The sequence below is a fragment of the Saimiri boliviensis genome, chromosome 11 (genome assembly GCF_048565385.1).
Source record: "Saimiri boliviensis isolate mSaiBol1 chromosome 11, mSaiBol1.pri, whole genome shotgun sequence".
Classification (NCBI taxonomy): domain Eukaryota; kingdom Metazoa; phylum Chordata; class Mammalia; order Primates; family Cebidae; genus Saimiri; species Saimiri boliviensis.
Window position 1 is genome coordinate 86,219,239 of NC_133459.1, and position 27,056 is coordinate 86,246,294.

A 27,056-nucleotide genomic window follows, 5' to 3' on the forward strand; every position below is an offset into this window, starting at 1 on the left:
GATGATAGAAATGTCGTATATCTGTGTTGTCCAATATAGTAGCCACTAGCAACGGCAATAGAACATTGGAAATATGGCTAGTATAACCAAGAATGTAAATTTTAAATTTCATTTAATCTTAATGAATTTGAATTTTAAAACTCACTTTTGCTGATAGCTACTATATGATAGACACACAAGAGAAAGATTTCTCATTATTTTAAAATATTCTTAATGGCATGAAAGCTACTACAATTCTTTTTCATTATTTTTTCTTTTTTATTTTATTTTATTTTTAATTGACAAATAGTAATTGTATATATTCATAATATACAATGTGATATTTTGATATATGGTTATATTGTGGAATGATTAAATCAAGCTAATTAACAAGTCTCACCTCACATACTTATTTTTTGCAATGAAAATATTTAAAATATACTTTTTCAGAAAATTTGATATATACCATGCTAAAATTCTTAAACTGACTTTTTCATAAAACAATAATTTTATAATTCTATTTTAGGGCTTCTACTGCTAATAAAAAGTGGCGGTGATTGATTTATTGCAAAATTACATTTTCTTTTTAAACAACAAGTGCATATTTTATGGCTTATCTCACTAATGCCACAGAGCTAAATGCCTCACTTTAAGGTGTTTATATTTACTAGTGCAAAATTTGGGGACATGCAGAGTTTAGTATTCAAGATAAGGTTTCACCTAAAAGGCAGAGAGAAGCATTTCAGTCCATTGACAGATGAAGGAATATACGAATCCATTAGTATATACATAGAATAGAATATTATTCATCCTTAAAAAAGAAGGAAATTCTGATACATGCTGAAACCTGGATGACATTTGCTAAGTGAAATAAGCCAATCACAGAACGACAAATGCCATATGATTCCCCTTATATGAGGTGCCTAGAGTAGTCAAATTCATAGAGATATAAAGTAGAATAGTGATTACCAGGGGCTGAGGATAGGGGAGATGGGAAGTCACATTTAATGGATACAGAGCTTCAGCTGGGGAAGATGAAAAGGTCCTGGAGATGCAGACAATTGCACAACAATGTGAACATACTTTATACCAAAGAACTGTACACTTAGAAATTGTTAAAATGGTAAAATTCACATTGTGTATATTTGACAATTTAAAAATTCAGTAATTCTAAAAAAAAGCATTTCATAAGATGAGCTCTTACACAGTAAATCAGACATTGTAGTCAACCCTCAGTCTTCCCAAAGCTCCTGAAGAAAAAGAATAGATCAGATTCAACAAATTATAGAGAATCCAAGATCCCTAATAACGCAGACATTACCTGCTTAATTTGAGAATATGTGACAGAGTAATTTTTACTTGGAACTATCTTCATCAGTGGAGTTGGTTTACAGAATTTTTAAAAATTTATTATCACTTTATTTTTATTTATGTTTAAAATTTTATTTAGGTTCAGAGGCACATGTGCAGATTTGTTATATACCTGTATAACATTGTGTGTTGCAGGAGTCTGGTGTACAGATTGCTTCATCACCCAGGCAATGAGCATAGCACTTGATAGGTAGTTTTTCTATCCCCACCTTCCACCCACTCTCCCACCCTCAAGTAGGCCCTGTGAAGCTATACTAGAAAATCCGAGGTGACTAGGGACTATAGTAGACCCCCACTATACTGCCTAAGCACCACCTACTGGATCATACCTCAAAGCTTCAACACCAAAAATACCTTGCTAACATACCCCTATGTAAAACTAAAGATAAGAAGTCAGCTACAAATAAAGACCCTGCACAAAGACTCAGCTTGTGGAAACATCTAGAAAAGAAATCAACTGATAGTATTCAATCTATACCTCAGTTAAAGGGACACACACATACAGAGATGAGAAAAAACCAATGCAGGAACTCCAACAACTCAAATGGGCAGATTATCTCATGTCCTCCAAATGACCTCACTAGTTCTCCAATAAGCGCTCTACATGAGTCTGTTTTCACATTGCTATAAATAACTATCTGACACTGGGCCATCTATAAAGAAAAAGGGTTTAATTGACTAACTGTTCTGCATGGCTATGGAAACCACAGGAAACTTACAATCACGGCAGAAGGAGAAGAAGAAGCAAGCACCTTCTTAGAAGGCACCAGGAGAGAGAGAAAGCAAGCAGGGGAACAGCCAAACACTTTTAAAGTGTCAGGTGTCCTGAGAACTAACCCACTATCATGAGAAAAACATGGGAGAAACCACCCCCATGATTTACTCATCTTCCACCAGGTCCCTCCCTCAACATGTGGGGATTAAAATTCAGGATGAGATTTGGGTGGAGACACAAACCCAAACCATATTATTCCACCCTCAGCCCTTCCCAAATCTCATGTTCTTTTCACATTTCAAAACCAATCATGCCTCCCAAAAGTTCCCCAAAGTCTTAACTTATTCCAGCATTAACTCAAAAGTCCAAGTTTCATCTAAGACAAGGCAAGTTACTTTCACTGATGAGCCTGTAAAATCAAAAACAAGTTAGTTACTTCCAAGATATAATGGGGACAGGCACTGGGTGAATGTTCCCATTCCAAATGGGAGAAATTGGCCAAAAATACTTACGAACATAAATAAAAGGATAGCAAAAAATCTACCAAGCAAATGGAAATAAGAAAAAAAGCAGGATTGCAATCCAATTTTCAGACAAAAACCAACAAAAATCAAAACAGACAAGGGTATTACAAAATGGTAAGGGGTTCAATTCAACAAGAGTACCTAACTATCCTAATTATATATGTACCCAACACAGGAGCATCTAGATTCATTAAGCAAGTTCTCAGAGACCTTCAAAAAAACTTAGCTTCCCAAACAATAATAGTGGGAGATTTTCAACACTCCACTGACAGTATTAGACAAATGATTGACGTAGAAAATTAACAAAGATATTCACAACCTGAACTCATCATTGGACCAAGTGGATCTGATAGACATTTACAGAACTCTCTACCCCAAAACAACAATATACATTCTTATCATTGCCATATAGCACATACTCTAAAACTGACCACACAATAGAACATAAAATTATCCTCAGAAAGTGCAAAAGAACTGAAATCATACCAAACACACTCTCGGACCACAGGACAATAAAGGTAGAAGTCAAGAACAAAAAAGAACATTGTAAATCATGCAACTACAGGAAAATTAAACAACCAGTCTTAAATAATGTTTGCATAAATAATGAAATTAAGATAGAAATCAAGTAGATCTTTGAAAATAATAAGAGAGGCTGGGCGCAGTGGCTCAAGCTTGTAATCCCAGCACTTTGGGAGGCCGAGGAGGGTGGATCACAAGGTCAAGAGATCAAGACCATCCTAGTCAACATGGTGAAACCCCGTCTCTACTAAAATACAAAAAAATTAGCTGGGCATGGTGGCACACGCCTGTAGTCTCAGCTACTCAGGAGGCTGAGGCAGGAGAATTGCTTGAACACAGGAGCCGGAAGTTGCAGTGAGCAGAGATCGCACCATTGCACTCCAGCCTGGGCAACAAGAGCGAAACTCCATCTAAAAAAAAAAGATAATAATAAGAAGAAAGATACAATGTGCCAGAATCTCTGGGACACAGCTAAGGCAGTTAGTGTTAAGAGGGAAATTTATAACACCAAACACCCTCATTGAAAAGTTTTGTACGAAGATCTCAAATTAATAACTTAACATCACAACTAAAAGAACTAGAGAAGCAAGAGCAAACCAACTCCCATACTAGCAGAAGACGAGAAATAACCAAAATCAGAGCTGACCTGAAGGAAATTAAGACATGAAAAACCATTAAATATCAATAAATCTGGGAGTTGGTTTTTTTGAAAACACCTAAAATAGATAGGCCGCTAGGTAAACTAATAAAGAACAAAAGAGAAAAGATACAAATAAACACAACTAGAAACAACAAAGGGGATATTACCACTGACCCCACAGAAATAAAAATAACCATCAAAACTACTATGAACACCTCTAGGCACACAAACTAGAAAATTTAGAAGACATAAACTCCTGGACACATACACCCTCTCAAGACTGAAACAGGAAGATATTAATCCCCTGAACAGACCAGTAATAAGCTCCAAAATTGAATCATTAATAAATAGTCTACCAACCAAAGAAAGCCCAGGACCAGATGGATTCACAGCCAAATTCTAACAGATGTAAAAGAAGAGCTGGTACCATTTCTACCGAAACTATTCCAAAAAATTGAGAAGGAGGTGAACTTCCCCAACTCGTTCTATGAGGCCAGCATCATTCTGGTGCCAAAACCTGGCAGAGACAAAATAAAAAAAGGAAACTTCAGACCAATATCCTTGATGAACATTGATACAAAAATTCTCAACAAAATACATGCAAACTGAATTCAACAGCACATCAAAAAGCTATTCCATGATCAAGTAGACTTCATCCCTATGTAAGTTTGGTTCAACATAGGAAAATCAATAAATGTAATTCATCACATAAATAGAACTAAAGACAAAAATCACATGATTATCTCAATAAAGGCAGAAAGGCTTTCAATAAAATTCAGAATTCCTTTTTTTTTTTTTTTTGAGACAGAGTCTCACTCTGTCACCCAGGCTGTAGTGCAATGGTACGATCTCGGCTCACTGAGACCTCTGCCTCCCAGGTTCAAGCCATTCTCCTGCCTCAGCCTCATGAGTAGCTGGGATTACAGGCGTGTGCCACTGCACCCAGCTAATTTTTGTATTTTTAGTAGAGACAGCGTTTCAACATTTTGGCCAGGCTGGTCTCGAACTCCTGACCTTGTGATCCACTCGCCTCGGCCTCCCAAAGTGCTGGGATTACAAGCATGAGCCACTGCACCCGGCCTCAACATTCCTTCATGTTAAAAACTCTCAATAGGCCAGGCACAGTGGCTCACGCCTGTGATCCCAGTACTCTGGGAGGCCAAGGCAGGGTGATCATTTGAGGTCAGGTGTTGAAGACCAGACCAGCTAACATGGTGAACCCCCATCTCTACAAGAATACAAAAATTAGCTGGGCATTGCAGCACATGCCTGTAATCCCAGTTACTCGGGAGACCGAGGCACAAGAATCACTTGAACCTGGGAGGTGCAGTGAGCCAAGATCATGCCACTGCACTCCAGCCTGGAAGATGGAGTGAGACTCTGTCTCAAAAATAAATAAATAAAAAAAATAAACTAGGTATCGAAGGAATATACCTCAAAAAGTAAATGCCATATATGGCATACCCATAGCCCACATCATACTAAATGGGGAAATGCTGGAAGCATTCCCCTTAAAAACTGGCACAAGACAAGGATGCCCTCCCTCACCACTCTGATTCAACATAGTATTGGAAGTCCTGGACACAGTGATCAAGAAAGAGAAAGAAATAAAAGGAATCCATATAGGAAGAGAGGAAGTCAAACTATCCCTGTTTGCAGATGACATGATTCTATATCTAGAAAACTCCATAGTCTCAGCCCAAAAACTTCTTCAGCTGATAAACTACAGCAAAGTTTCAGGATACAAAATCAATATATAAAAATCACTAGCATTCCTATACACCAAGAACAGCCAAGTGGAGAACCAAATCAGGAACACAACCCACTCACAATTGCCACAAGAGAATAAAATGCCTACAAGTACAGCTAACCAGAAACCAAGAAGTCAAAAAATTTCTACAATGAGAATTACAAAACACTGCTCAAACAAGTCAGAGATGACACAAACAAATGGAAAAACATTCCACGTTCATGAATAGGAAGAATTGATATCATTAAAATGGCCATACTAACCAAAGCAATTTACAGATTGAGTGCTATTCTCATCAAACTACCAATGACATTCCTCACGGAACTAAAAAATTAAAAGATAAATAAATAATAAAAAGTAAACTATTTTAAAATTTATGTGTAACAATGAAAGAGCACAAATAGCCAAGGTACTCCTAAGCAAAAAGTGAAGACATCATGTTACCCAATTTCAAACTATACTATGGGGCTACAGTAACCAAAACAGCATGGTTCTGGTACAAAAACAGACTCATAGACCAGGGAAACAGAATAGAGGGCTCAGAAATAATGCTACAAACCTACAACCATCAGATCTTCATCAAAGCTGACAAAAACAAGCAATGGGAAAAGGGCTCCTTATTCAATAAATGGTGCTGGGTTAACTGGCTACCCATACCCGGAAGATTGAAACTGGATCCCTTGAATCATATAAAAAAATCAACTCAAGATAGATTAAAGACTTAAATGTAAAACCCAAAACTGTAAAAACCACAGAAGACAACCTAGGCAATACTATTCTGGACATAGGAAACAGCAAGATTTCATGATGAAGACACCAAAAGCAATCAGGATAAAAGCAAAAATTGAAAAATGTAATCTAAACTCTAAACTTAAGAGCTTCTGTGCAGCAAATGAAGTATCAACAGAGTAAACAGACAACCTACAAAATGGAAGAAAATATTTGCAAATTATGCATCTGACAAAGGCCTAATATCCAGCATCTATAAGGAACTTAAGCAAATTACAATAAAATAAACAAACAATCCCATTAAAAAGTGGGCAAAGGATGTGAACAGACATTTTTCGAAAGAAGATACAGTCAGGGCATGATGACTCATTCCTGTAATCCCAGCACTTTGGGACGCCCAGGCGGGTGGATCATCTGAGGTCAGGAATTCCAGAGCAGCCTGACCAACATGGTAAAATCCCATCGCTACTAAAAATACAAAAATTAGCTGGGCGTGGTTGCACATGCCTATAGTCCCAACCACTTGGGAGGCGAAGGCAGGAGAATCACCTAAGCCTGGGAGGTGGAGGTTGCAGTGAGCCAAGACCATACCACTGCACTGCAGCCTGGGTGACAGAGCAAAACTCTGTGAAGAAGAAGAAAGAAGAAAGAAGAAAGAAGAAAGAAGAAAGAAGAAAGAAGAAAGAAGAAGGAGAAGGAGAAGGAGGAGAAGGAGAAGGAGAAGGAGAAGGAGAAGGAGAAGGAGAAGGAGAAGGAGAAGGAGAAGAAGGAGAAGGAGAAGAAGAAGAAGAAGACATATATGTGGCCAAGAAACATGAAAAGAAGCTCAATATCGCTGATCATTAGAGAAATATAAATCAAAACCACCAGTTTTAGTTGATGAGATACCATCTCATACCAGTGAGAATAGCTCTCAAAAAGTAAAAAAATAAAAAAGATGCTAGAGAGGTTGCAGAGAAAAGGGAACACTTATACACCATTGGTGGGAGTGTAAATTAGTTCTTCCATTGTGGAAAGCAATGTGGCAATTCCTCAAAGAGCTAAAAACAGAATTACCCCGTGACCCAGGAATCCCATTACTGGGTGTATACCCAAAGAATATAGATCATTCTACCATAAAGACACATGTATGTACATGTTAATTGCAACTTCGCGATAGCAAAGACATAGAATCAATCTAAATACCCATCAATGACAGATTGGAAAAAGATGATGTGGTACGTGTATACCATGGAATACTATGCAGCCATAAGAAAGAATAAAATGGTGTCTTTTGTGGGGACATCGATGGAGCTAGAAGCCATTACCCTTAGCAAATTAATACAGGAACAGAAAGCCAAATACTGCATGTTCTCACCTATAAGTGGAAGCTAAATGATGAGAACTCATGAACACAAAGAGGATAACAACAGACACTAGGGCCTACTTGAGGCTCGAGGGTGGGAGGAGGGAGAGGGTCAGAAAAAAATTCCTATTGAGTACCAGTCTTAGTACCTCAGTAATGAAATAATCTATAAAACAAACTCCTATGACAAGAGTTTACCTATATAACAAACCTACAATGTACCCCTAAACCTAAAATAAATGTTTAAACATTTAAAAATAAAAATAAAAGGACTGCATTTCCTAGTCTCCTTTAAAATTATGTATGACCATGTGACTCAGGTCTAGTCAAAGAATATAAGAAGAAGTAAAACATTCTTCCCAGGGGACACTAGGCAATGTCTGGAGTCATATTTCATTGTCACAACTGGGGGGCAGGAAGGTGACATTCCTAGCACCTATTGAGTAGAAGCCAGGGATGGTGCTAAACATCCTATGATGCACAGGACATATCCTCACAACAAAGAATTATCTGGTTCAAAGTATCAGTAGTCCGATGGACAGAAATCCTCACTTAAAAGGGAAAGACACTGCCTTCCCTTTCTTTTTCCATTCTCTCAGGTTGAAATTGGCACATAGGAGCAGTTCATGTTGGACCACAGAGATAGAAGCAACATCCTGGAGACGACAGAGCAAAACAGAATGCTGGTGCCTCATTACTTCACAGTACAGAGTCACCCTATCATCTCAGACTTTAAGTGAGAGTGAAATAAACTTCTGTCGTGTCTAATCTACTGGTATTTTGAGTCTCTATTTTATGCACCCGAAGCTGTATCCTAACCAACAGAGAAGCCAAACTTAACTGCGAGTCCTTTCAGATGGACTGCCATCAAAGAGTGACTTTAAAAATCATGGGGACAAGCCGGGCGCGGTGGCTCAAGCCTGTAATCCCAGCACTTTGGGAGGCCGAGGCGGGTGGATCACCAGGTCAAGAGATCGAGACCATCCTGGTCAACATGGTGAAACCCCGTCTCTACTAAAAATACAAAACATTAGCTGGGCATGGTGGCACGTGCCTGTAATCCCAGCTACTCAGGAGGCTGAGGCAGGAGAATTGCCTGAACCCAGGAGGCAGAGGTTGCGGTGAGCCGAGATCGCGCCATTGCGCTCCAGCCTGGGTAACAAGAGTGAAATTCCATCTCAAAAAAAAAAAAAAAAAAAAAAAAAAAAAAAAAAAAAAATCACGGGGACAGATATCTCTTCTTTACTATATAGCCTCCATTTCCCCATGTAACTAGCAGAATTTCCTTTTCAAAAATCCTCCCAGCCCTCTTCCCTGCCATGTTGTTTGGATGGGAATGACTCCAATACCCACATCCACAGTGGACCCTGATTGGCTTAAGCAAAACCCCAACTCCTTGGCTATGGTAATTTACTCTAAGGAAGACTTTCACTGTTCCACTGGACCTTTCAGATGAAGATGTGGGACTTGGAAATGCTGCAGCCATCTTGTCTCATTAGGGATGCAGCCCAATGATAAAGCTGGCATCACAAAGGAAGAAAGAGTTGAAAGATGATGAGAAACCCATCATTTGATCCCCCAGATCAAACTGCATCTATGATAAGCCCTACCTCTGGCTCTTTCAAATACGTGAGCCAATAAATGTTTTACTTACACAAATTTTTGTTAGGTAGTCTGTCACTTGCAACTGAAAGAATCCTAACAGGTACAGATAGTTTTACAGTTTAACAAAAAAAAATCTGACGGAAGATTCACTTTTGGGACCTTTTATTTCACTCAAGAATTAGGACATTATCTGCAAGTTTCCTGTGGCAAGAAAACAATGAGAACAGAAGTTCTGCCATTGTCTAATAAATATGTGCTAGGGGAAGTAGATGTGAAGAGATCTGAATCATTTATATTTCTTAGTATTATATATATATCCCTTAGACTTTAGAAGTAGCACTGTTGCTCTCACACAACACAGCAGCTTCTCATTACCATACCTAACTTATCTGGTATTCAAATAAGCGAGCTAGAGGGGAATTCTATTTTCCTTCATGTTGTCATTCTCATAATTAGTTGTTAGTGAAGGCCAGAGGTGTCTGGTAATTATTATGATTATGTTCAATTGCTCAGTTTCCTTCAGAATTCATCATAAACTATCAGTTCTAGATACACAGAAATTTAATGTATTAGTATTTCTTAAACTTCCATTTCATTTGCCTATTTCTTATCCCTGGGTTCCATGTTGCTATCCTTCCTAAACATTGCCCAGGACCCCAGTTTCTACTGAATTAGATACCAGCTTCAAAGGAATTTTCAGGGATAGCACATGCTTTCAAGACTCAAGCAATGTTACTCTGATAGAATGTCAGAAAGGAGCTATGGCAGATGATGCTGGCAATGTTTTCAGGCTGGAAGTCTTCTTCATCATCCAAATTAGATGATGAATACATTTGTCTCAATGATAATTATGAGTTTTAGCTATTTTTTGTCCTGTATTTCATAAGTAATATTCAGCCTCTGTAGTTGTTCTTCATCTTGTATTTTATTGATCTTATATTATAGTAGATTATTTTTGAGACAGAGTCTTGCTCTGTCACCTAGGCCGGAGTGCAGCGGCACAATCTCAGCTCACTGCGACCTCCACCACCTGGGTTCAGGCAATTCTCCTGCCTCAGCCTCCCGAGTAGCTGAGTACAAGCACGCATCACCATGCCTGGCTAGTTTTTGCATTTTTAGTAGAGACAAGGTTTCACCATATTGACCAGGCTGCTCTTGAACTCCAGACCTTGTGATCCACCCACCTCCGACTTCCAAAGTGCTGGGACTACAGCTGTGAGCCACTGTGCCCAGCTGATGTTCCTGACTTTGATATGTGAAGACCATGTCACCCCAGATCTAGCCTACATGCAATTTAATAGCTGTGTATGTAACCTAGGAAAAGATATATAACCTCTCTGTGCCTTAACTTCCTCCTCTTTAAAATAAGAAGAAATGTGAATTGAAGTATTGCGTATTCTTATAATTGCCATATTTCAATTCAAACTGTAATGCTTTAAACACCAGTCACTCTGAAGTATTAGCAATCCACTACACAAATAACAGAAAGAAAGAGAGAGAGAGAGAGAGAGAGAGAGAGAGAGAGAGAGAGAGAAAGAGAGGGAGGGAGGGAGGGAGGGAGGGAGGATGTTGATACAATTCAGTGCTAAGACTTGAGGCCAGAGCTACAAATAGATAAACCTCACACATTTCACACATCAGATATTCTATGAAACTAGCTACTACATTCTCCATAAACAATTCAAGTGAAAATTTCTGATCTAGCAGAGCATCTACCTTGAAATATCTGTTGAAATACACTGACTCTTGCCTCAGGGCCTTTGGACACAATGTTCTGTTTACTTGAAATATTCTAGCACCTCTTGTTGCCCTGCTATTAACCATACATCCCATAAGACCTGAAATGTTTCCTACAATTTCCCATGGCAATGAAAGGATCGACTCTCAGTCTAGATACCACTTTTTGTGGAAAATCTTCCCTAACCCCCACCCCACCCATTCCAACCATTCTGCAGTTCCCTATTCTTCCCAGTTACAGCCATTACCAACCTGGATTTTAATTTTCTACTTACTATGTATTTACACAAAAATGTAGTATCTGCTATATGCAGATAGTAAGGGCTCAATAAACCTTACTGAAATAAGGGAGGGAAAGAAACCTAGATGGCTAGTTGGATAGCAGGAAGGATGAATAGGTAAGTACAGATAGTCTCTTCATGATTGTCCTTTGAAAATCTGAAAGCTGACAGGCCCACTTAAGATTGCAAGGCATTTTTAGTGTTTCAAAGTATTTCACATACATGATTTTATAATACCTTTCTGAGTTAATAAAAAGAGAAGATCTCTCTTTTAAAATATGAGTATAGGCCAGGCAGGGTGGCTCACAACTGTAATCTCAGCACTTTCGGAGGTTGAGGCAGGCGGATCATGAGGTCAGGGGTTCAAGACCAGCTTGGCCAACATTGTGAAACCCTGTCTCTACAAAAATACAAACAAACAAACAAACAAACAAACAAACAAAATACCTAGGTGTGGTGACATGCATCTGTAATCCCAGCTACTCAGGAGGCTGAGGTGGAAGAATTGCTGGAATCCAGGAGATGGAGGTTGCAGTTAGCCAGGATTGTGCCATTCTCCAGCCTGGGCAACAGAGTGAGACTGTCTCAAAAAAAAAAAAAAAAAAAAAAAAAAGAGAGAGAGAGAGAGAGTATAAAGACTGTTAAAAGGTAAGAAAATGCAGAGAGTTTAAACTAACATAAGAAAACATAGGGTCACCCGCAGGGGGCTGCACTTGGGGCTCTGCTCAGCCAACTCCACTGGCAGCTCCCGCAGCCCGTCCGCACTGACTTCATCTGCCTCTGCGCCCAGGGCAGCCACCGCCGGCACTGCGCCACTCTCCCGCCGCTCCTTGTCTTTCCGCGTTTGAGACCTTGAGGCCACAGGTGGCCACTCCACAGGCTCCTGGAGTGTTCTCGCCTCTTTCTGCAACTCCGTGGTGGACGCTCCAGTCAGGCCATGGCATTGAAGCTCCACTGCCGTCAGGGGGTGCCAAGCACTGGAGAAACTGACCCGCACAGTACAGCACCCTGCACACACACCACGTACAGGGGTAGGTCTCTGAAGCCCAGCTCTAGGTCCCACCCTGCCACTGAGAAGGAATGAGTGCATTGGCCCAAGCCCAGTGGGACACTTCACCTAGAACTCAGATGGAAACTGTGGGTAGTACTGGATTGCAGCCAGGGATGATCCAAGATGGCCAAACAGGAACAGCTCTGGATTGCAGTTTCCAGCGAAAACGCAGAGGGTGAGTGATCACCGCATTTCCAAACAAATTTTTACTGCCCTCAGACCAGGAGATTCCAGGCAGAAAAGTGCCATGAGGCTCTAGCACGGCTGAGAGCCAGCGCAGAGGGTCTCTGCACAAAAACTCACACAAATCTGGGCACCATTTCAACTGGCAACTGGAATGCCTGGGAGACAGAGTCACCCATTCAACTGAAAAAAGGGGGGCTGAAACAGTGAGCCAGGTGATCTGGTTCGGCCAGTCCCACCCCCAAAAAGACCAGCAATCTGAAACACTCTGGATTGAGAGTTTCACAGCAAGCACAGCTAGACCCCAGATGGCCCACCTCTTGGGGGCAGGGAGGGCATCCGCCATTACCAAGGCAGTCCACCACTATTGAGGCAGTCTGCTATCACTGAAGCAGTCCACCATTACCAAGGCAGTCAGCCATTACTAAGGCAATCCACCATTACCAAGGCAGTCTGCCATTACAGACACAATCCACCATTACTGAGGCAGTTCTAACTATATCTCTATAAACAATGTGCAAGGAAGTTCACACAGCAGCTGGGCAGAGCCCATGGCAGCTCAGTAACAATTCTGCTGGCAGACTGTGACTAGGCTACCTCCTCGCTGGGCAGGGCATCTCTGAAAAAAGTCAGCAGCATGTCAGGAACTTATAAATAAAGCCCCACCTTCCCAGGACAGAGTACCTGAGGAAAAAAGGTGATTATGAGTTCCACTGCAGCAGACTTAAACATACCTGCCCAGTAGCTCTAAACAGAACAACAGAGCTCACAGATCAGCACTTGAGCTCCTATAAGGGAAAGACTGTCTCCTCAAGCAGCACCCTGACCCCTGTATATCCAAAGAGACACCTCATAAAGGAGAGCTCAGGCTGACATCTGGTGGGTATCCTTTTGGGACAAAGATAACAGAAGAAGAAACTGGCAGCAACCCTTCCTGTTCTGCAGCTGCTGCAGGTGATCCCCAGGCAAGCAGGGTCTGGAGTGGACCTCCAGCAGTCCTACAGCAGAGGGGCCTGACTGTTAGAAGGAAAACTAAAAAACAGAAAGAAATAACTTCATCATCAACAAAAAGGACATCCACTCAGAGACCCCATCTAAAAGTCACCAACTACAAAGACCACAGGTAGATAAATCCACAAAGATGGGAAGAAACCAGTGCAAAAGGGATGAAAACACCCAAAACCAGAATGCCTCTCCTCCTCCAAGGGATCACAACTCATCACCAACAAGGGAAAAAGGCTGGATGGAGAATGAGTCTGATGAATGGACAGAAACAGGCTTCAGAAGGTGGGGTAATAAACTTCTCAGAGATACAAGAACATGTTCTAACCCAAGGCAAAGAAACTAAGAACCTTGAAAAAAGTTTTCACGAAATGCTAATGAGAATAAACAGCTTAGAGAGAAATACAAATGAATTGATGGAGCTAAAAAACACAGCATGAGAACTTTGCGAAGCATATATAAGTTTCAATAGCTGAATCAACCAAGCAGAAGAAAGGATATCAGAGATTGAAGACCAACTCAACAAAATAAAACAAGAAGGCAATGAAATAAAAAAATAAAAAGAAATGAACAAAGCCTCCAAGAAATATGGGATTATGTGAAAAGACCTAATCTACGTTTGGTAGGTGTGCCTGAATGTGACAGAGAGAATCAATCCAAGCTAGAAAACACTTTTCAGGATATTACCCTGGAGAACTTCCCCAGTTTAGCAAGGCAGGCCAATATTCAAGTCCAGGAAATACAGAGAACACCACAAAGATATTCCTTGAGAAGAGCAACCTGAGGCACAGATTCACCAGGGATGAAATGAAGGAAATCATCAGATTCACCAGGGTTGAAATGAAGGGAAAAAATGCCAAGGGCAGCCAGAGAGAAAGGTCAGGTTAGCCACAAAGGGAAGTCTATCGGACTCACAGCATATCTCTCTGCAGAAACCCTACAAGTCAGAAGACAGTGGTGGGGGGGGTGGGGGGGCAGTATTCAACATCCTTAAAGAAAAGAACTTTGAACTTAGAATTTCACATCGAGTCAAACTAAGCTTCATAAGCGAAGTAGAAATAAAATGTTTTATAAAGAAGCAATTGCTGAGAGATTTTGTCACCACCAGGCCTGCCTTACAAGAGCTCCTGAAAGAAGCATTAAACATAGAAAGGAACAACCAGTACCAGACACTCCAAAAACATACCAAATGGTAAAGAGCATCGACACAATGAAGAAACTGTGTCAACTAATAGGCAAAACAACCAGGTAGCATCAAAATGGCAGGATCAAATTCACACATAACAATATTAACATTAAATGTTAATGGGCTAAATGCCCCAATCAAAAGAAACAGGCTGGCAAATTGGACAAAATATCAAAACCCATCAGTGTGCTGTCTCCAGGAAACCCATCTCACATGAAGGATACACATAGGCTCAAAATAAAGGGATGGAAGGAGATTTACCAAGCAAATGGAGAGCAAATAAATAAATAAATAAATAAAAGGAATTGTAATCCTAGTCTCTGATAAAATAGACTTTAAACCAACAAAGATCAAAAGAGACAAAGAAGGGCATTAAATAATGGTCAACAGATCAATGCAACAAGAAGAGCTAATGATCCTAAATATACACGCACCCAATACAGGAGCACCCAGATACATAAAACAAGTTCTTAATGACTTACAAAGAAACTTACACTCCCACACAATAATAGTGGGAGACTTTAACACTCCACTGTCAGTATTAGATAGATCAACGAGACAGAAAATTAACAAGTATATCCAGGACTTGAACTCCAATATGGACCAAGCAAACCTAATAGACATCTACAGAACTCTCCACCCCAAATCCACAGAATATACATTCTTCACAGCACCACATCACACCTACCCTAAAATTGACCACATAACTGGAAGTAAATCGCTCCTCAGCAAATGCAAAAGAATAGAAATCATAACAAAGAGTCTCTCAGACCACAGTGCAATCAAGTTAGAACTCAGAATTCAGAAACTAACTCAGAACTGCACAACTTCATGGAAACTGAACTGAACAACTAGCTCTTGAATGTTGACTGGATAAACAATGAAATTAAGGCAGAAATAAAGATGTTCTTCAAAACCAATGAGAACAAAGACACAACATATCAGAATCTCTGGGACACATTTAAAGGAGTGTCTAGAGGAAAATTTATAGCAATAAATGCCCATGTGAGAAACAAGGAAAGATCTTAAATCAACACCATATCATCAAAATTGAAAGAGCTAGAGAAGTAAGTTCAAAAAAACTCAAAAGCTAGCAGAAGACAAGAAATAACTAAGATCAGAGCAGAACTGAAGGAGATAGACACACACACAAAAAAAAACCTTCAAAAAAATCAATAAATCCAGAAGCTGTTTTTTTTTTTCTTTTCTTTTTTGAGACATCGAGTTTTACTCTTGTTACCCAGGCTGGAGTGCAATGGCGCAATAGCGGCTCACCGCAACCTCCACCTCCTGGATTCAGGCAATTCTCTTGCCTCAGCCTCCTGAGTAGCTGGGATTACAGGCACGCACCACCATGCCAAGCTAATCTTTTGTATTTTTAGTAGAGACGGGGTTTCACCATGTTGACCAGGATGGTCTCGATCTCTTGACCTCGTGATCCACCCACCTCGGCCTCCCAAAGTGCTGGGATTACAGGCTTGAGCCACTGCACCCGGCTGCAGTGTGACTTTTAATACAAAGCAAGAAATTAATCCACTGCCATCTTAAAATCTCCAATCATTTGCATTAGTAAGAATAAAGATATACACATCTATGTTATAAAAAAAAAATAAAGTTAATTGAATATGACTCACCTGCAAACTCATATGATTGTGTGTACTGTGCACAATGGCCATGTGTTTTGCATATTGTTGTTTTCAAAGGGATTATGAATTGCAATTTTGATTAATTGGACTAGTTCTTGAATGTAGAATCAAACTGAAAGCTTTATAATTCTTAGGCCCCTTAATGTCCTTTATATACTTTCATTGGAGGTCCTGAAAACCATTTTCAAAAACTGAAATTAATTTTTGTCCTATTTCCCTAGAGACAAATGCCGTGAATTTCATCATGCCATGATGATTACAAATGCTGAAATGACTCATGATACAATTAGATATTTTTTGTACAAGTCAAGCTTATAAACTATACCTAAAACCGGTTCACTTTAAAGTATCCCAAACAAATTTAGCAGCAGCTTATACAAAGACGTAGTAGGAGAGAACAAGGAATACTATGGGAACTGCAGGAAAACCAACAAGGCAGAAACACATGTAACAAAACAGAGAAACTTTTACTATTTTGGCAGCTAGTACAAGAATTCCTCTAAGAATGTAACACCATATTTTAAAGAAATACTTTAATATACTACATGGGATGAGAGATAAGACCTTAAGGGACATAGTCATGCTAAAACTCATGTAAATAAACAAGAATAGAATCTGGAAATAGAAGAACACTTTGTTTTGGTGAGCCCTTTGATGGAGTTGGGTAAAGCCAAATTGCTCAGTACAATGAAGAGATAAATGTAAAGAACTTCCAGTGACGGTAGGGGCTCGATCCAAAGAGGCCGTATGCCTTTGAAGGAAGATAAAACACAAAAACAGTCCCTGGAGTGCCACAGCTGAGAAAGAACTTTGGGGGAAAAAATGTCAAATGGTTATTTCTATACCAAATATAATAAAATATCCCCCTCGTCTCGCCATAAATTCCCTGTTTCTCACTATGACTTTTATAAATGTGGGTTTGGGAAAGATAATGTGATGATATGCAAGCATTCTGTGTCTATGAGGGTATAATATTTTTGAAAATAGTGATCAGGGAACAGCTGGCATCTGAGCTTACATACAGTGTATGAGGAAAGTGAGAAGGGATGAGTCCGCAGGAATGAGCAGGACAATTTTATGAGGGGCTATGACAGCAGTCTTTAAAATTGTGCACCTTATCCTGGGGCAAATAGGAAACAGTTAAAAAGATTTAAGGATAGGAATGACATCATCAGGTTTATAATTTTAAAATAATATTCTGGCCAGGCACAGTGGCTTACACCTATAATCCCAGCACTTTGGGAGGCCAAGGTGGGTGGATCATCTGAGGTCAGGAGTTCAAGACCAGCCTGGCCAACATGGCGAAACCCTGTCTCTACTAATAATACAAAAATTAGCTGGGCGTGGTGGTGCACGCCTGCAATCCCAGCTACTAGGGAGGCCGAGGCAGGAGAACTGCTTGAGCCCGTGAGGCAGAGGTTGCAGTAAGCCAAGATCACAACATTGCACTCCAGCCTAGGTGACAAAAGTGAAACTTCATCTCAAAAATAAATAACTAAAATAAAATTTAAAAATAAAAGAATATTCTGGCAGCAATTCAGAGAGTGGGTTGTTGGAAGCAATGTTAGAGGCAGAAGGAAAGTTTGTAGCAATCCAGGTAAGAAATGTTAATAGCCTGAGCTGGTAGACTAGTAGTAGAGATGGAGAGAAATAGACAAACTTAGACATATTTAAAAGCTATAACAAATGAATCTTAATAATTGATTGGATGTGGAAAACAGACTGACCAATCTTCCTGGTATTTTCAGAACCGAGGAGATTCTAGAATGCGGCAGTTCCAGTTTAAAAGTGGAGACAGCTCTGAACAAACCTTTCCAGTTTGCATGGGACTGAGGGATTCCACATGCTAAAACCAGAAAAGTCCTGAGAAAACTGGGACCCAGTTTCTGGCTTAGGAATAAAGGCTTCAGTCCATGAGACAGGAAAGGCAGGAACAGGAACAGATTCAGGTAGGAAGAGGATGCTAAGTTTTATTTTTGAACATGTTCAGTTTCAGGAGCCAATAGGACTCCAAGAATAAATATCCAGTAGACAAATTCCTTTAAGAATCTGATACTCAAGAGGAAAAGTTAGCTCTAAAACATAGTTTTGAAAGTTATCAGCCCTTGAGGCTATGTATGCGAATGAATAAGATTGTCCAGGCATAGTTTATACAGATATCAGGGAAGGAAAGTGAGGAACGGTGACGAAGAGAAGGGGACTGAGAACAAAATTCTGGTAAATATCAATACTTACAAGATATATAAAGGTGACTGTAATGGAGCCGCTATAGTGACAAGATAAAAACCAAGAGTACATTGTCTGGAAGTCAGAGCAAGACAATATTTGAAGAAGGAGGTGAGGTGAGAGTCAACTGCTACAGACAAACGAGATAAGATAAAGGCTAAAAATTATCCTCTGGATTTAAGAGCTAAAAAATCATTATTGATCTAGTGAAAGCAGTTTCAGAGAAATGGTAGAAAGAAACAAGACTGAGGAATGAATGGCAGATAAGAAAACAAAGATACAGAGATAAGGATAAAGATATCTCCTTTGGAACGTTTCAAAGGAGGTGAGATGTAAGGAGAGTAGAAGGAGAGATGTAGTATTGAGGGAACGTTTTTCATAATTATCTTAGCACAGGATCTCTAGGAAACAGAGCCTGAAGTAGGATTAAGATGCTGTTCTTTTTCTGTGGGATTCAAGCCCAGGGCAGTGAGGGTGAAAGGGGAAAATTGGCCAAGATGAGATGCAAAGCTGTGTTGAAGCACTGATTTCTACTTCATAATGAGCCATGAAGAAACAGAACAGGTTGCTCCTCAGGTATATTTGCAGACCTTTTTGAGGGGCTGTCAGAAGAAATTTCACCTCAAGAGTAGCGTGTGGAGAGAAGATGGGTTGAGAATTTACCTTATTCTTTCCTACTCTGGAATCTCATTGGTCAACGCTGATCTCATAGTTTCTTTTGCTTTTCTAATTCCTTGAGGTGAAGCATTAGGTGGTTTATGTGAAATCATTCTATGTTTTAATGTAATCATGTTTTAATGTTTCCTCTTAGTACTGCTTTCCATATGTCCCTAGATTTGGTATGTCGTGCTTCTGTTTTCATTTTTTCCAAAAATGTTTTAACTTCCATCTTAATTTTTTCATTTGCCCATTGATTGTTCATGAGCAAGTTGTTTAATTTCCATATATTTGTACAGTTTCCTTCCTACATTCTTGCTGATTTCTAGTTATATTGTATTATGGCCAGAAAAGATACTTGATATGATCTCAATTTTTTAAAATTTGTCGGGACTTGTTTCATGGCCTACTGTATAACTTATGTTGAATAATATTCCGTGTGCTGTTGTGAAGAATGTGTATTCTGGTCAGCTGCAGTGGCTCATGTCTGTAATCCCAACACTTTGAGAAGCTGAAGTGAGAGGCTTGCTTATGCCCAGAAGTTTGAGACCAGCCTGGGTAACATGAGGAGACCCCATCTCTAATCTTTACAAAATTTTTTGAATTAGCTAGGCATGGTGGTCCACACCTGTAACCCCACCTACTCAAGGGGCTGAGGCAGGAGGATGGCTTGAGCCCAGGAGGTCAAGGTTGTAGTGAGCTGTTATTGCACCACTGCACTCCAGCCTGGGTGAGTGACAGAGTGAGAACCTGTCTGAAAAAAAAAAAAAAGAAAGAAAGAAAGAAAAAGAATATGCATCTATTGGATAAAATGTTCTGTAACTGCTTGTTGGGTCCATTTGATCTACAGTACAGTTTAAATCCAATGTTTCTCCATTGATTTTCTGTCTAGATGATCTACCCAAACCTGAGAATGGGGTGTTGAAGTTTCCAGCTATTATGGTACTAGAGTCTATCACCTCCTTTAGCTGAAATAATATTTGATTTATATTCTAGGTCCTCTGGTGTTGGTTGCATATATATTTACAATTGTTGTCTCCTCTTGCAAAATTGATACTTTTATCATTATTGAATGATCTTCATCTCTTTTTATAGTTTCAACTTAAAGTCTATTTTATCTGATATAAGTACAGCTGCTCCTGCTTGGTTTGGTTCCATTTGTGTAGAATATCTGTTGCCATCCCTTCACTCTCTTTTTCTTTCTCCTTCCTTCCTTCCCCCCTCCCTCCCTCCTTCCTCCCCTCCTCCCTCCCTCCTTTATTTCTTTCTTTCCTTTCTTTTTCTTTCTCTTTCTCTCTCTTTCTTCCTTTTCTTTCTCTTTCTTTCTTTCTTCTTGCCTAGGCTGGAGTGCAGTGGTGCAATCACAGCTCACTGCAGCCTCTACCTACCCAAGCTCAGACAATACTTTCACCTCAGACTCCCAAGCAGCTGGGACTACAGGCATGCACCACCATGCCTGTCTAACTTTTGTATTTTTTATAGAGACAGGGTTTTGTCATGTTGCCCAGGCTGGTCTCAAACTCCTGGGCCCAAACAGTCTGCCCGCCCCATCCTTTTACTTTATATGTATGTCTGTACTGGTGAAGAGAATTTCTTGTAGGCAGCATGTAGTTCAGTCATTTTTTTAAAATCCATTCAGCCTTTCTATATCTTTTAATTGAGGGATTTAATCTATTTACATTCAAGGTTATTACTGATAAGTAAGGACTTACTCTTGTCATTTCGTTGTTTTGGGATTGTTTTGTAGATCTTTCATTCCTTTCTTCCACTCTCATTGTTTATCTTTGTGGCTTGGTGGCTTTCTGTAGTGATACGGTTTGGTTCCTTTCTTTTTCTTGTTGTATACCTGCTCTACCAGTGAGTTTACATTTTTTTGTGTGTTTTTATGATGGTAGTTATTATCCTTTTGCTTCTAAATGTAGGACTCTCTTAAGCATTTCTTGTAAGGCTGCTGTAGTGGTAATAAATTTCTTCTGTTTTTGCTTGACTCAGAACACTATTACTCCTTCATTTTTGAAGAATAACTTTGCTGGAAGTTTTTTTTTTTTTTCTTTCAGCACTTTGAATATGTTATCTCATTCCCACCTAGCCTATTAGTTTTCTTCTAAGAAACCTGCTGTTAGGCTAGTGGAAATTTCCTTAAATGTGACTTGACACTTTTCTCTTGCTATGTTTTACATCTTCACTTTGTCGTTGACTTTTGACAGTTTGAATATTCTGTGCCTTGGCAAAGACCTTTATGGGATTGAATCTATTTGGTACCTTTTGAGCTTCATAAATCTGAATGTCTACATATCTGCCAATACTTGGGAAGTTTTTAGCTATTAGTTCATTAAATATGCTTTTCTATGCTTCTTCCCATCTCTTCCCTTCTGGAACTTCCATAAAGTGAACACTTGTTTGCTTATTGGGGTCCAGTAAAGTACCAAAGGCTTTCTTCATTCTTTTTAATTCTTTTTTTTTTCTTTTTGTCTGACTGGTTTATTTCAAAAGACCTTTCCTCAAATTCTGAGATTTTTTTTCTCCTGTTTGGTCTAGTCATGGTTGTATTTGTTATTTCATTCACTGTATTCTTTAGCTCCATGATTTCTGTTTGATTCTTTTTTATGATCTCTACTTCTTTGTTGAACTTCTCATTCTTATCATGAATTGTCTTCCTGATTTTTTTGAATCGTCTACCTGTATTCTCTTTCAGCTTTCTTAAAATAATTATTTTAAATTCCTTTACAGGCATTTCATAGGTTTCATTTTTATGAAATTACTAGAGAATTAGTGTGTTCCTTTGGAGGTGTCATGTTTTCTTATTTTTTCATATGTAATATGTTCCAATGTTAATATGTACACCTGGAGGAAAAGTCACTTCTTCCAATTTTATGGAGCAGCTTTCATAGGAAAAGATTTTTTTCTGTAGATGTATCCCATAATGTCAGTTGTGTACATTTATACACTCAGGTGTTTTGGCTTTTGTTCTGGATGAATGTGGTAGTATAGTCTCCAAGTGATTGTTTTAGCAGAAATCAATAGCAGGAGTGTCTGCAAGTGCCTAGTGGCCTAGATTGTGGGTGTTTGTGGAGGTAGTGGTGTGACTTTGCTTGGGGCAGGGCTGCTGAGAGGGCCAGTTATCAGGCCCTAGGGTTGCACATGCTGGACACAGTGGCCATGCCAGGTACAGGAGCAATGATGGCAGCTGTAGCAGGCACTGGGTGTCTCAATCCTCAGTCACCAGGGAGTACACATGTACATGAGGGCTCAGGCACTTGTGGGGATAGGGTCACCAGTGGCAGCAGGTGATGGATCAGCTGGTCTTCAGTCACTGGGGAGCATGTATGGTGTATGATGACTCCACAACTGGGAAGGCAAGGTCACTAGTGGCAGTGGGCACCAGGTGGACTGGTCCTATGTCCTTGGAGGAACCACTTATATACCTCTTTAGTATATCTCTCAGTTTTACCTATCTAAGGCATATCTACTGTTCAGGGTACTGCTGTAGCAATTGACTTAGTGCAAACACAATCTTATTCTGTCTCTCTTCATGCCCATGCTGCATGCTTCTCACCTGTTATCCTAGCATTTCTGTATTGATTTCAAGGAACAAATGCTGCAATACTCTACTTGTGACCCATATATGCATTCCCTATATGTGACAGGGGGTTACCACACGGGGTGAATCTTTGACATTGTTTTCCCTCCACCACCTCCATACTTTCGGTGCCAGGTACCAAAGGACCTTTTCATAGTTATACACCTCTAGCCTTGCATCAGCTATTGCATTGCCAGGTAGACTGTAGGCATGTTACTAATGCTGGAAGCCAGGCCAGGTGCAGTGGCTCATGCTGGTAATCCCAGAAGTTTGGGAGGCCAAGGTGGGCAGATCACGAGGTCAGAAGTTTGAGACCAGCCTGACCAACATGGTGAAACTGTGTCTACTAAAAATACAAAAATTAGCCAGGCATGGTGGCATGTGCCTGTAATCCCAGCTACAGGAGGCTGAGACCGGAGAATCACTTGAACCTAGGAGGCAGAGATTGCAGTGAGCCAAGATCACGCCATTGGACTCCAGCCTGGGTGATAGAGTGAGAATCCATCTCAAAAATAATAATAATAATAATAATAATACGATAATAATGCTGGAAACCACTCACACACTGAGATACTTTGCTGCTATACACTGTAGTGACCACAAACTACATAAATATATCAAACTAAATGATTTGCCAATTCAACTTCCTCTTATCCAGATCCCCAAAACACCTCCAATGTCACCAAACTCAAAGGTAAATATGAGGTAGGGGTCTCCAGAGAAGCCACTCTGTGTGTGTGTGTGTGTGTGTGTGTGTGTGTGTGTGTGTGTTTAGAGAGAGAGAAAGAGATTGTAAGAGCTTATATAATTATGGAGGTCATGTGGTTATGTGTCATGTGATTATGGAGGCTATAGAGTCCTAACATCTGCTTTCTGCAAGCTGATGATTCAAAAAAAAGACAATAATGTAGTTCCAATTCAAGTCTGAAGCCTGAGAACCATGAGCACTTATAAGGTAAGCTCCACTTTGAGGGCAGGGAAACTCTGATGTCACAGCTCAAGCAGTCAGTCAGAGAGAGATAATTCTCCCTTGCTCTACATTTTATAAGCCCTCAGTGGACTGGATGATGCCCACTTATGCTGAGGAGGGCCAGCTGCTTTACTCCACGAATTTAAATGCTAAATACTCTGGAAACACATGCACAAAAACACCTAGAAATAATGCTTAACTAGATGATGTGGTTTGGCTCTGTGTCTCCACCCAAATCTCATCTGTGGCTCTCATGATTCCCACATGTTGTAGGAAGGACCTGGTGGGAGATGGTTGAATCATGGGGACAGGTCTTTCCCATGCTGTTTTTGTGATAGTGAATGGGTCTCACAAGGTCTGGTGGTTTTTAAAATGGGAGTTTCCCTGCACAAGTTCTCTTCTCTTGTCTGCCGCCATGTGAGACTTGCCTTTCACCTTCCACTATGATTGTCAGGCCTCTCCAGACAGACAGAACTGTAAGTCCAATAAAACTCTTTCTTTTGTAAATTTCCCAGTCTCAGGATATCAGCAGTGTGAAAATGAACTAATACTACAGATATCTGGCCATCCAATGGCCCAGTCAAGTTGATACATAAAATTAACCCTCACAGGTTCACCACTTCTTGTCAACTTGACATCCATGCACATTTCCTTAAACCATACTTAATTGCCAAATAAACATAATTTAAAAGGCATAACTCCACCTAACATGATACAACTATCCTGTATGTAACCAAAATCTCACTGACCCTTCCCTAGGAGTGGAGTTAAAGCCCTTGAATAATTTGAGTAATGCTTATTCTTCTCTTTGACATTTCATAACTTAAATACTATGATGAAAAATTAACAATATTTAGATACTATGAAATAAAGCCAATATATCCTACTTATAAATATGTATATGTACAAATATGTATTAAACATATATTTTTACTTTTTATCTTAATCCCTTGTCATGTAACAAAATAAGCAGGAAATGCTCATGACAATTACAGTCTTCCTTTCTGTAACTAGTTACATGGTCATAGGTATTTTTAACTACCTTCTTCTGCTACCATTTGCCTTTAGAAAAAATCTTCGCTGGTCATAGTTCTTTACCTGGTGGTAAAGAACTCAGTGCTTATTTACGCTGCTAGCAGACTGGACATTCAGCAGTTGCTATAACTAGGTCAGCGTTGGTGAGTAGAAGTGCATGTTGCTGGGCCCATGCATACCCTCCATTCCTGCCCCATGGTCAATTTATCCACGGTCCAATGGACAATGGAAGGGGTATCTGGGGAAAGAGAGTGACTGGTATCCACAGGATGGGTCGTTCTATCCATTAGTTCATTGGAATCCTGTTTAGCTAGTGGTAAAGAACCCAAACTTTCATTCCTGAAGTGTCTGGGCCATTAGCAGTTCAGCCTGAATTAGGTTGTTATAGTTTTTCATTTATCTTAATCATAGGGCATGGTAATACTAGAAGATTCCCTAAGAGATCTTCTGTATTCCACACAGTCTTCCTTACCTCCTTTGTGGCGTAGTAATCAAAGTTCCCCTTGGTTAGTTAGGATCAATCACCCTAGCCAGCAAGTAACTGCCTTCTTTGCCTATTAATTCAGAGGCATGAGAAATGCTAATCTGGCCAGGTGACATTCTTAACTTCCAGGTCAATGGAATTATTGTTGTGCCTCTTCTGGGAGCATGCCTTTCTTTGGAACTAGAGCCTCTAGGCCAACAGAGCCTAAGGTCATAGACACAGGAGGCAAAATTTTGCTAGTGTGTCATTAGGAATAATAGTATGTGGTGTTATTCCCATTTCTACCCTTTGCTTCTGGGACCCACAAATTTTGGCTGAGGGGAAAAGGGCACTATATATTGGGTATTGATTCAGAGAATATACGTTCTCCATATATAGCCTGCTAAAGAAACTTGTCTCAGCTTCACAAGGTATTGCCATTAGATGGTGCTACAACTGGGTGTTCAAAAAACCATTCCATTGTTCTGTCAAGGTAGTTGCTTTAGGATGGTGGAAAAGTTGGTAAGATGGATGAATTCCATGAGCATAAAACCATTGCAATACTTCATTTGTTGTGAAGTGAGTTCCTTGATTAGAAACCACTAATGTGAAATACCATGACAGAAGATAAGGCATTTTGTGAGTCCACAGAGAGTAATTTGACAGAAGCATTGCATACAGAGAAGGCAAATCTGTATCCAGTCAGAGTCTATTCCAATAAGAACAAAATGCTGCTCTTCTATGATGGAAGTGGTCCAATGTCATTAACCTGCCACCAGTAGCTGGCTGATTACTCTAGGAAATGCTGCCCTATCAAGTACTCAGTATTCATTTATGCTGCTAGCAGATTGGACATTCAACAGTGGCCATAACCAAGTCAACCTTTGTGAGCTGAAATTCATGTTGCTGAGCCCATGCATACCTTCCGTCCTTGCCACCACAGTCAATTTATCCATGAGTCCATTGGACAATGGCAGGGGTGGCTGGGGAAAGAGACTGACTGGCATCCACAAAATGGGTCACTGTGTCCATTTGAATATTAAAATCCTCTTTTGCCAAGGTCACCCTTTGTTGAGTATTCACATGGAACACAAATATCTTCACGTTGTTTGCACAATCAGAGAGGACTATCTACAAATCTCTTTCCCAAAATTTTCTTGCCACCCATTTCCAATCATGTTCCTCACAGCTCCCTGATCATCCAGCCAAACTATTGGCCACAGACTATAAATCAGCATATAATCACACATCAGGCCACTTCTTCCAAGTGAACAACTTGGTGCACTGTTTGATGTTCTTCCCACTGGGAAAATTTCCCTTCACTGTCCATCACAGATATCTCAGAGAAGGGTTATAGCGCTGCAGCTGTCTACTTCCAGGTAGTGCCTGCATATTATGTAGAATCATATGTAAACAAGGCTTAGTTCTTCTCTCTCTCTCTTCTGTCAGTTAATAACAGTACTCTCCCTGCAAGGTCATAGGTGCAGGCTGGAAGAGAGAAAGAAGTGTAATAGGAATAGGAACCATGGGCATTTGGGCCACTTTGTCAGGTAACACTTGTGTTTTTAGGGCCTGCTCAGGCCCAGTCAAAATACACCAGCTCCATTTGATAATGAAATGTTGCTGTGCATGCCTTATTTTATGGCTTGGTGGGTGAGATAACACCCAGTTTTTGATGGGCAGCTCAGATCACATGGTAGTTTAGTAACTTGGCCCATAGTTAAGCATTTAATTTCTACTAAGGCTGGAGAGCAGATCAAAAGTGATTTCTCAAAAGAAGAGTAGATATCTGAGAATGATGACAAGGCCTTGCTCCAAAATCCTAAAATGTTGAGCTGCAATTTATCTGTAAGGGTCTG

At 40.0% G+C, this 27,056-nt stretch overlaps 1 long non-coding RNA gene across 3 annotated transcripts in view; it reads right to left on the minus strand.

Moving 5' to 3' along the window:
- Positions 1-27,056, minus strand: part of LOC141580294 (uncharacterized) — a 146,825-nt gene that overhangs the window by 70,451 nt on the left and 49,318 nt on the right. For 2 of the 3 annotated variants that reach the window (XR_012512480.1, XR_012512478.1), the window contains exon 3: positions 11,646-11,778. The exons of the other annotated variant lie outside the window; for it this stretch is intronic. This is a non-coding gene — a long non-coding RNA (uncharacterized LOC141580294). The remainder of the gene's footprint in view (positions 1-11,645; positions 11,779-27,056) is intronic. 3 annotated transcript variants of the gene reach the window in all.